Here is an 11,678-nt window from a genome sequence, read left to right as displayed (position 1 = left end):
TACACCTGACGTGGTGTAATGAGCATAAGGTACTAAGATTATGGACCCCGGTCCATGTTGGTTTGACCTAAAGGAAGTTGCCAGTTTTCTTTTGAACCGAAAATGGGCTCCGTCGATAGTACTACTCTCTTTTATAATGTCTAAATTAAAGCAAAACGTACGTCATCGCCTTTCACTGGCAGTAACAAATGCTCTTAATCCAAACATTCACAATGGCTTACTTACCATTAAGCCACAACCTTCTTCCGGCGGCGAAACTGAAGTGGTTTGCACTATGAATAAAAGTAAACCGCCAAGATTACGAAAAGTTGTATTGAACGGGTAATGAGGCACATGTTGTTTTTGCTGTTACGAATGCATTGTAAATTGATTATTCTTCGCTCATGAGCATATTTATAATATTGGATCGTCTTGCAAGTTCCGTATATTGAAGTCATTTGAATTTTGGCGCTAGAAACAAAGTTGGGTGACGAAAAAACCGGTTGTTCGGTATATTTATAGGACTGCCTTGCGGTTTTATTTGGCGCCATTTTCGATTCGGTTGCACATTTCAGTTATGTTGCGCAAGACTCTAATGATGAAGATGTCTCAAGTATATTTAAGGTTGATTTGAAATTCGATTTAAACATATTAGGACATTTGCAAGGAACATGGACCCAATAATGTAACCGATTACATGGTAAGGAAGCGATTCGTTTGTTTTCGAAGTAGGGGTCTCAGCATGGAAGAGCAGGCACGTCCAAAGCGGCTCTATGATTATGAAGACGCTGAAATTTCCACTATGATTAATTAAAACCCGCATATGAGCCCTCCTCCCCCCCCCCAGGTCGCGAAGAATACAGGAGCATCGGAGTCGACTAGTCAAGACATCCATGACGATTACGTCAGTCGAGCAGACGCCTGAATTTCCTGTTGACCAGCCACCTACTAATGAATCGTGCTTGCACGGTCTATCATCACCTGAAATTATATATGGATAACCTTTTTTTGGCAAAGATTGTAACAAGCGATGAAAGTGGGATAACTTACAATAACGTCACTGAGAGTAGCTCGGAATCAAAGTGTGAAAAGTGCCAACGAAAGTTAAAGTCGGACTTTATCCCAAGAAGAAAATGTTGTCTATGTGACTAGGTTATCGAGAATTGCTGTTCTATAAGTTCTATAAACAACCAAAACAAGCTATGGAAAATAGGAAAAGAGCCCATGATCATGCCAAGTTGTACACATTTGTAGCAATCTGCCAAAAATGATACGAGTTTAAACAAGATGTTTTTCTTCACCCACCTTATAGCCCCAACCTGCATTTTCCGGTTGTTATTTTTTTGATCTTACGAAGCTTCTTTAATGCAAAACTTTGTGTTTTCATTAGGTGTAAGAAAGCATATTGACCAGTTTATCGAAATAAGGATTTTAATCTAAAAAAAAAAGGATTAATAAGCTGCTCGAAAGATAGGCGATGGTTATCGCTAATAACCGCCGATGTACAACAAATTGAGATTGTTTGGACAGAAAATCGTTTTCATCCTAAATTAGCTACAATTTGAAAACGAGTTTATGGGACGATCCAATACGTCAGGACTGGACATGAAAGTAAGTAAACAAAATAGATTGCAGGCCCTGCGGAGAAGTTGTTAAATGGTATAATTTATTTTGCACCTTTCTCATGTATATCTAATATAATGTTACGGATCTGAAACGCCCGCTGGGGTAACAGAGGCACTTCACAAATGTTTGTAATAATAACTACTATAATTATAAATACGTGTCTTTTGTTCCATGCAAAAAGCATTTTTCCTAATCACTGGTAAACAACGTCAATTGCAGACCTCAAAAGAAAATTCAACAAACATCTTAAAAACGAGGCGAGACAATAACGGGCAGGCATCACATATCATTTTCATCAAAATTTTCTTCTTCAGCCTCGAGTAATCCTGAAAAAGTAAGTTCGGTTTGTTTTGGGCTTTGCCTCATCATGTCTTCCTATGTAATTAAATTTTTTTTTTGCTGTTTGTGTAGGGGGCAACAGCTTTCGGTTCCAGGTCGTGTATATGTGAGTATAAGCAGTTATTTATTAGGCAATTTATAAATAGAATAATCTTTGTGTAAGTAAATTCATGTGAATTTACTTATAAAACACAAATAATGATATTTTGTTGCTCGCTTTTAAGAAAACCTTGACATTTTGAGGCGTTTTCGCGTCACTGAGGAATGTATTGTTGACCATAGTTGAATATGGGTGTTCTGATAGAGAGGAAGACGTTTTTTTTTTGCTTGCTCTTATGCCTTGTGAATGGTCATGATTGCAGTGGAAATTATTCGTGTCGCTGAAGTGAAATATATTCGTTTTTCTAAAAAATCGGAAGTACTAGGTGATTTACCTAAACTCGAAATTCTGCTTACACTATCTTTCTATCTGTATCAGATAAATTGTATCTGTATATGGATATTTTTGCGGGTGTCACGTTTATTACATTTAATCACCATCCACCGTGATTACAGTTTCAATTCTAGACCTAAACTACCTGCAGGCACATTTCAAATGTTTATCCTACAAATGTGCGAACGCTTTCCTAAGAAAAAAATAGGACTCCGCGAGTCGACCTTGTTATATAGAGACTTGTTAGACTTTTGCTTAATAACACTGGACACAAAATAACATGAGAAGTTAAAATCTGGGCTGTTGGCGGGCCGTGAAACGTCCACGTTTCTGTAAGGAGTATAGTGGCATGACATGCCTCTCACCGTATACCAAACACAGAATACAAATGTTGCCCGGAAAATCGCTTTTACTCACAGTAGGCACGTCTCCGGATTGCGAGCCAGCTTCGATTAATCCTTGAGTTCGCACTATTTTTTTCTCTCTAGTTAAGTTGTGTTTTTAAAGTGCCTCCACAGTTATGATTCGTTTCTACAAGCCTATCCAATACCTAGCTCGCAATTTCCATTGAACTGTGCTGGAGCCCACTTCTGTTCCTTCTATGACCGCATATGCCTTTTCAGTGCGGTGGACTGTCGATTAAAAATAACTAAAGTAATTTGCATTCTCAATAAAGTTAGTTTATTTCAAAAATGTGTTTCAAAAATAGCTGATTATCGCTCAAACCACAAAAACAACGTATCGTATTTTACCATGAGATAATTGTTTAAAAAAAACCTGTTTTTTTTGAGTCTGCTATGATCAAGAGCTCGCCAAGGTTTGTGCGGAATTAAATGGCCACTCTGTAATCCTCAGGCGTATTGTCATTGCAGGATTGCTTGAATATATCGCTGATAATTTTCACGATGGTAGAGTGATTGTGAAGATAATGAGTGATCATCCTTGAGCCGTTGCAAAATTTAGAAGAGTCTTTCTTCTTTACTAAGATGATCGTTAAACCCTTTTTTGTAATTCATGAGACGGGAGTCTGGATACTTTAAGGCTGTCAAGAAACTGTAAGGGAATGCACCGTACCAGCACCTTTCGCTAATTAATTGACCGAATGGTATGCATTAAAATTTTCAGAGGATCTTCTAATATAAGTACTCTTAATAGTCCAAACCATTGTGTTAACAGAATCTACGATTAATTTTTCGGCGAAAGTGTCCTTCAAGTAATTTTCGGATGATGTCGGCGAGTAAATAAGGTTAATACATTGTACTACGGACTTTCGTTTCGAAACGATGCTTTCTGGTAGTATAATTTAGTTTTTTGGAAATTTAACTTCACCGATATCGAACTTGGCGCCAGTATCGTTCAGTCCTATATTAGTAGTTAAGTTGTGTTTTTAAAGTGCCTCCACAGTTATGATTCGTTTCTACAAGCCTATCCAATACCTACCTCGCAATTTCGTTCTACTGTTAATATTAACTAGTAGAAATCACCTGAACATACCGTTAAAATTCCTTTGAAGGTTCGCATACATCAAGCCGCGAATAATCAACGACCTCCTGACGTACATACTATGTCCTTCTTAACGTGAATGAGAATTCTAAAAATGAAGCGCGCGATTAAGCCTTTAAACAGTAAAGACACCTTTCATAGCCTTCTGCTAGTCGAAAGGAGTAGTCTTTTAGTGGATTTCTCCCCAACGTAAATTCGCAGTCTAAGTACTTTAAAAAGGTTAGGTGGAAACATTTGAAACATATATACTTTTTCCATCCGTTACATTTGCTATTGGCTCAGATTTAGCATTCAGGTACATCGACATGGAACAAAGTTTTCTCAAGTTTGTTGCAAAAAGGCATGAATGTCGTTTTTACGTAGTTTCCAATACAGTCATTCAATGGGTCAATATAGCTTATAAGGAAGTTCAACACTTGGACAATGGCTTGACAGTCATATGCATCATTTTATTTGGTATTGTTCAATTTCGTCTACCTAAAAGATTCCTTTAAAATCAATAATTTATAATATTTTTTTTTGACCGATAAGCATGTTTTACGTTAAGTGGTGCTTGAAAGTCTTCAGAAGTTTAGCACAGTATGGAACAGCCCACTGTTATTAATTTCATTATCTTGATACCATTGATCCCTTTCTCTAATCTACGAAACGTTGTATTTCGGAGAAGCGCTTTGTAGGGGGTGTGAGTCTTCTCTACGTTGAACGTTTAACGTATGGCCCCAGGCTTTTTTCAGGCACGAGCCGTCATTTATACAAAGCGAATTCGTTATATGATTCGAATTATGAATCGTATGTTCGAAGGATAATCTGCGAAGTTTGTACCCACGCTTCCCACAAATCCGAGATTTCAACTTGAGTAGATATGTAGTAGTTTCTTTGTCGAACTGCAAAATATAAACACGTGACGGCTCTCCTTTCTGACATTTTTTGATTCCCAAATGTGCAATAAAATTGTCGATTTTTTTTAAATATAATGTTGTATGAAAAAATCCTTTTTTAGTTACAATATGCGTTCGATTGACTCTAGCCGATTTTTCGATTGCTGACCTTTACTATGACGGCGTACGATCTTATTAGGAACCATTAGGTGTCAGGAGTAGTGAAATATACGTCGTGTCTTATCGAAGTCTTGCTATGTACCTCGGTACGCTTTTGAATGACTGCAAATTTATCCTCGTTATTTATAACGTTAGCAAGTCCGCTACAGGTAGCCGATGTTGAGGATTTTTGACTACTTTTCATTTGGGATAGATTTTCAAATCAGATGCTGTTGAAAAAGGCGGCTTGACCTACGTCGTGCGTAGCTCACGATGCCAACCATCTTTTTGGAAAAGGAACAGTAAAGTAATATTCATAATCCAACCTACACACCGTAGGTAGTCATATGATCGATGTGCCTCAAAAAGGGTCTGAAAATTAGTCGTTTGCTTGCTTTGTCTTGTTAATGGTGTTCATTTGTTTTGGTAACGTAGAACACTGTGTGCGTATTATATCTGATCCTGGGTCATTTTTAACAATAATTCTCAGTTCGGCTGTTGCCTACGCATTATTATATGTTCTTTCGTAGTCGCCTGGTGGTCATCGATCAGCATCAATATTGATAAGCACATCTTCATAATCGAATCGAATATGAAGATCATTTCTTCGAAGCACTCGTTGCAGGTTTTGCACGAGGGCACGAAGCTCTGGGTGATTCATAATTTGTAGACGGCGTTCATGCTGCTGAACATCACGTTGTGTGTTCTTAAAGTAAACTTGAAAAAATTGGCATTTTGCGGTATAAGCACTCCGATTTTATGGTAAGTAGCATTCTGCATAATAGAGGAGGAGAGGGTTGTACGTCTTTTCAGAAAGACGGCATTCCCGAGCGGCACCCGGAGAAATCATCTGCAAGAGACTATGGTGTTATCTGATATTTTTTCGACAAGCCTTTGCTGCTGCTGCTGTGTTACAATTCACTCACCTCTGCAGGCAACTGTATGTGATTTAATTCAATTTTTCTGCACACAACAGAAATTCGTCTTTTTATCTTTGAAGAAGTACACTTCACAGTGACACTGTCTGTTATACAAATATCTGCCGAAATGTTCTGGTGTTTATTTTCTATTACGTGAGGTTTTCAGTATTATCGTAACGTCCTTCATGTGCGACTTCTACTGTCTCAGTATGATTGGTGGTTTGTTGTTTCTCTGCTTGACGTACGCTAATTATCTGTCTCATGTGTTGCCCCATGTAGCCTGGAGCTTTAGCGATCTGCTCTTTGTTGATCATTTGTTTTATCTGCTGTTTTATTAATTTGAAGTTTAATAACCTCTTGTAATATATTCTAGGGCACATATTAGCTTCCTGAGCACTGTCGGCGGCTGTACTTACCTTATTCACGTGTCGGTCTTTCGTTGCGGCTTTCCTTTTGTCAAATGATCGTTTCTTCATGTAAGGCGACTATCCTCTTGATGGGCACCAAGCCTTAAAGCTATACACAATGTAGTTTTAGTACCATTTATAACGAAGCGAAACTTTTGCGCGCAACACAAGTTCTCATAACTTTGCACGTTTGACAGTTTACAAAACACAATTCCCACGTAACAAAATTCGACCACACAAACAGTGTTTTAGCTCTATTGTATATAGGTATAATTTTAGGCAATACCAAGCTACGTTAGTAAGCGGCGTCTCAGCCAAGCTGATGTCCTATCCATTGGTTGCAGCAAATTAACAATGTTAAAAGTAGGAAACCGGCTTCTCTATTTAGGCAGAAAGTTGCATGTTTGCTCGGCTCTATCCTCCGCGCGGATCTCTCCAGGACTAAACTGTAGTGCCACGACTCCAATCTATCCACTCTAGGCAGTCGATCTGGGTTGAACAGGGAGTCGGATGAAAATTCAGTTATATATCAGATGGATCTGCCGGCTTAATCTCGCGCATGTTTTGTCGTTGATCAATTTGCCTAATTCAAGTTGTTCCCCTACGCTAACAAAAATTATAGGTCAAGCACACACTAACAGTTATCTCATTTCAATTCCCCTGCGTCACTAAAATCGTTACTTTTTGACTGTTATTTTATTATTCTGTTCTAAAATGTTCGCCAAGAGCCTCAACGAGCTTTGGATTTATCATCTTCATGACATGCTGATTTTTGATGTATTCCTACAACTTGAAGATGGGGCTTTGTTAATGTTTGATTTTGTTTTCTTGAATAGCGTTGGCTTTTAGCTGACTTTTAAGTGATAAAATCGACTATTCCAATCAACGATTATGTTCCAGTAACAGTAAAAATTTCAATATTTTTTCCCTAAGAAACAGTTGTACATATTAAGCTAACTGTGGGTTTAAACATTTCATCATAATTATATGTCTTGATTAATGTATTATTGATTTTATTCTTGAGACATCACTAAGGTTTAATCATTTTTATATTGCTAAAATTTTTTGCTGAGAAATTATTAGAAATATGTTGGATTTTCAAACATTTTTAGAGTATATATCCACTTATCTGTTTGAGATTCTAACATTTTTTTAATAAAATATTTAGGATCATTTAATATGAAAATCAATTCTACATTTACCACTTCCAGTCTCCAATGGATCTTCGTTCAAAAATCACTTGAGACGAATTTGCAGCCCATTATTACATAATAATGGATTTTGCTCAGTTCGCCAAGGCAGTACTTTATTGCCTTTCAAGTAGTACTTTCAACTGAAAAATTGAGAAAAAATGGGTATAAAAATATGTATAAAGCTTCAATCAAGCTTGACGAGGGCTTTCAATTGTTATCAAAAGATATCGTGCCCTCTTACCGAGGAGTTCTTGTAAATATGTCATTGCCATTTTGTAATTAAAAAAAAAAAACTACATAATTGATGTTTCGTATCAGCCCCTTTAAGTTTCCCATAGATATGTAGAGGATATTTCGAAGGAAAACTAGAAACAATTTAGAAACGAACCTTATAGCTGAAAAAACACTATCAGGGTAAAATTTTTCATTTGCACTATTTCTAGCGAAACAAGTTATATTTTGATTGAAGATTTACACCTTTACAGCTATCCCGTTGCAATTATCCCGTTATAGCAGCTATCATTGTCCCGACGCAGTCTCTATTGCCTAATGGAATGTTCTAATAGCCATGTTACTGCATTACAGTTCGCTCACCATCCTCTTTTACAGTTTGGTTGGTCTTGTACCCAGCCTCTAACATAAACTATTACTCAATTTCAAATATTTTGTCAAAGATCCGGTTACAGTTCTCATAAAACCATGTTATATTTTTTTAAGTAATTATATTTCTTTGATATAGTCGATTTCCATTAATGCAATGCATGTATGCTGCTGCTTGAAAAAATAACGGAGCTATAATCGTCTATGCGGTGCCAGTCTTAAGACTTCGCCTAACCCAAACCGATCTCTCATTTAATAGTTTTCATAAATCCTACTAATCAGAAAACATAATAATTTAATCGACGAAAATGGTGGTTCAGACCTATCATTTCGCAAACGTTGTCCTCTGTAGGACAGATAAGACCGCTTCTCGGAAAAGTATTCACATATCGAAAAGAAGATTATGACGGTTCATATACTATGAGATTTCGAGAAACATTTCGAAAAAATCGCCCCTTTACGACAGGGTCATAGAAATATGTATTCAAGATATATGTCTAAACTCAATGTTAAACCCATTTTGTAAAAAAAAAACACAGAAAAAACTCCCCAATATAATCCGTTTACAAATTCTTAATATTTCGCATATTTGCCATGGTAATTTAATGTACAGACACAAGTATGCAAGTAGTTAAGGCGTGAGTTGTCGACTGCCACGCCGGTACCTGCAGACGTGGATCATCGCCATTGTGTGAATGCTTAAATTTTGTGTGTTAAAAAAGTGTTGCAAAGGCGACACTTGAATGCGATGCATATAAGTGCAAGATGGCGCGAATCACATTGTTTCGTGTAATGGCGTTGATTTTGAAAAGCAATTCAACTTATCTGCAAACCCATGGACATAGCTGAGAGCAATGTGGTGTTGACGGTGACTGAAGACCGGTACTTCGAAATCAATCAGGACTTTATTTACGGTTTAGGTTCGCGTTTTCTGGGTGGTCATTGCGAAGTGAAATTGTACGAAAAAATGGCAGCGGCTAAGTAGTGTGTCCGCGTTTTCGGAGAAAGTAAAACAGCACGACCTCATGTTTGCGTCGGTCCGTGTTAATTTTGATGGCTATGAGAGTCGGATGCAAATCGTGTACGACTACTGATTACTGCCATTGCACACATGCATCGTTCCTGCGGACAAGGTTCCTCTTGAGATTAATCGGGCGTTTATTTAGGCAACAGAATATATGTATGCTTCGGGTTTAAGCTTGTAAAATGAGTAGAGTTAGCGCCATTCGAGATTTAATTAAACGCATTGTACACTGTGTCCCTCCAAGAAAGAGATTGCATAAGAATTGTTAATATCTCGGACCAATGGATAAGTTGTTTTCGAGTATTGTCAATATTATATACCATATTTTTGGTGATCTAGATGGGGATCTTAACGAGCGGGGTAAGCAGTGTGCCAGACATCAAGGTTGCAGCGGTGCCCGAAGGAGCCATGGCAAACGCCACTTTTCTGTCAGCGCATATTTCTATAAAAAGTGAATTCCCACCCAGGCACGTTTATGAAGATCATTTTGTCAAAACGTATTTAGAAAGAGGCTTATATCAGTGGAGATTACTCTGTGGACGTTCTTTTTAAAATCGTCCACGTGACAATACAATTTCGTGCTGCCCAGCAAGGTCATTAGCTTTTTATTGCAGCGCTCACATTGGCTTTTGGAAGTGGTCGTGGCGAAAAGAGATTGAAATCGTATAGATTCTTGCTATACTCGACCAATTTGCCCTGAAGTGTGAATGTTTAATCGCAATGGGCGTCCGCGATGGTTAGCGTCCAACTGCGCGTAGACATCGCGCATTATATAGGAAATTTTCAGTCATTGCCTTTTGGACATGCTCCATGGGCGGAGCAGGTCAGCTAGCTCGTCCGTTATCGAAATGAACATAAAGAGATATCGATTTGGTGTGACATTTGGCTGGTGTTAGCATCTGCCATCTTCGGATTCCAATGCCTGTCATCGAGAAGAGGCGCCCTCTAAATGCAAGCCTAAATGCAAGAAACGTAACCTGTGCCGACTGCTTTTAATGCATCAAACGATTATATCCACGGGCATGATGGAGCAGAATACACATGTAGCATATCTCGGGAGATCAACGTTGTACGGAACCATCCATTGCAATGCCGTGGCATGATTAAGGTGCTTGTAGCTATTTGTGAAGCTGACGACGTGTGGCCTATCTTGGGGGAGCGACGCTCATATGTTGAACGATCATTGTCAGCATTAAATGTACACTCCGTGTATAGCTTGAGAAATCTCTTTGAGTACTGACCGTTTATCATGCATAGCTATTTAACTGTCTCAAACGGGCCGTGAATCAAGCGCGTCGGTACTAACCTGTAAAGTCTTGGGTTTTGTATTAAATCCAGGATCCCGGCCTGCAAAAATTCGCCGTACATTTCTGACCGGGAACTTGTTTGCTCGTTGAGCCAGCGTTAAATGTGGGGATACGAAAACTCTTTTTTAGAAATTTTGGTTGTTAGACAGCGGACAACACTTACAGTCAAGTCTAGTCTATCCGCAGGCTGTTGGCTTTCGGTGAGGTCTTGATTTCACAAGGTTTAAGTCGTCATTATTTCAAATGAAGTCCCTATGTGCCGTTGCTTGAAGGAACTGATTGATGAATGCATTGAATTGGTTTTTCGACTTAATCTTCACTACCATATCAACAAGCTACTGTTAATACAGGCAGCCTGTCCAGTGCAAATGGTTAAATAGTCTATTCATGATGCAGTACGCGTCGTTGCATGTGAGTTATCCGTAACTGAACAAGTAGGCTGTCGTCCCTAAACTGGAACTGTACCAAGGACTGTCACAGGATAGGTGTGACTTTTTGGAATGACTTGGAGTCCAGCCATCCATGAATTGGCCATAATTTGCTCATCGGGGATTTTCCGGCAGGGTAGAACGATGTGCCGAATGCTACGGAAAGGCCGCGGCAATCTTGAGCGATCCTACTTCGTCGGCTCTTGGTGCATTATATATGTGGCCGCGTATGCCTAGTGGTGGTCGGCCTGAATCAATGATGAAGCGAAGTTAGCGCACGTCACAAATGGTCTTCTTGGCTATAATGAAGTAATGAATATTGGGATTTACTGTTGGAGTACAACTTCTGTCATTCTTACGATGACGCGGTATTCAGGACGCTCAGTAATGTGCAATTTGCGTTCGATGGCACCATAAGGGTCTAGATAATATATCTGAAGAAACTGACATGAAATGTCATGTGCCGGTGCTAGTGAACCTATATAATGAGAGAAATTCCCCTGTATATTTAAAGAAGGATTGTACGTTTCCTTACAAGGATACCACTGTTCGTTCATGCCACGCTGTTGCATTGTATGAAATGCCTTGGTGGCAGGTGCATTGGTTCTGTATAGCGTGTCGGATTCCGGGGCCAGATTGGTATCATTTTATATTATTTTACCCCGCACCACAACTGTACTTCAATACCTCTCAACAATAGGACTTCTTGTAGCGGTACATTTTGTTCATTGAATCGTCGATTGCCAACAGAAAGTTGTTATGGTTCCGATTTTGTTGGGCGGGTCGTTGAATCACAATCGGGAAAGCGTCATAGAATCAGAGTCTTGAAGGGTTTGTGGCTGGGTGGAAATCCGTTGTGTACTTGAATGACTTAAAATTTGT

General features: G+C 38.8%; 1 long non-coding RNA gene across 3 annotated transcripts in view; it reads left to right on the top strand.

The window, feature by feature from the left end:
* Positions 1-577: 577 nt before the first annotated feature.
* The window catches only part of LOC111251632 (uncharacterized), a 30,310-nt gene continuing 19,209 nt past the window's right edge, over positions 578-11,678 (top strand). For all 3 annotated transcript variants that reach the window (XR_015328497.1, XR_015328495.1, XR_002673894.2), the window contains exons 1-3: positions 578-592; positions 712-1,590; positions 1,825-1,939. This is a non-coding gene — a long non-coding RNA (uncharacterized LOC111251632). The remainder of the gene's footprint in view (positions 593-711; positions 1,591-1,824; positions 1,940-11,678) is intronic.

This window comes from Varroa destructor, unplaced genomic scaffold, assembly GCF_002443255.2.
Source record: "Varroa destructor unplaced genomic scaffold, Vdes_3.0 BEIS01000005.1, whole genome shotgun sequence".
Taxonomy (NCBI): domain Eukaryota; kingdom Metazoa; phylum Arthropoda; class Arachnida; order Mesostigmata; family Varroidae; genus Varroa; species Varroa destructor.
The sequence above is the reverse complement of the archived record's forward strand: the minus strand, read 5'-3'. Positions and strand labels throughout refer to the sequence as shown.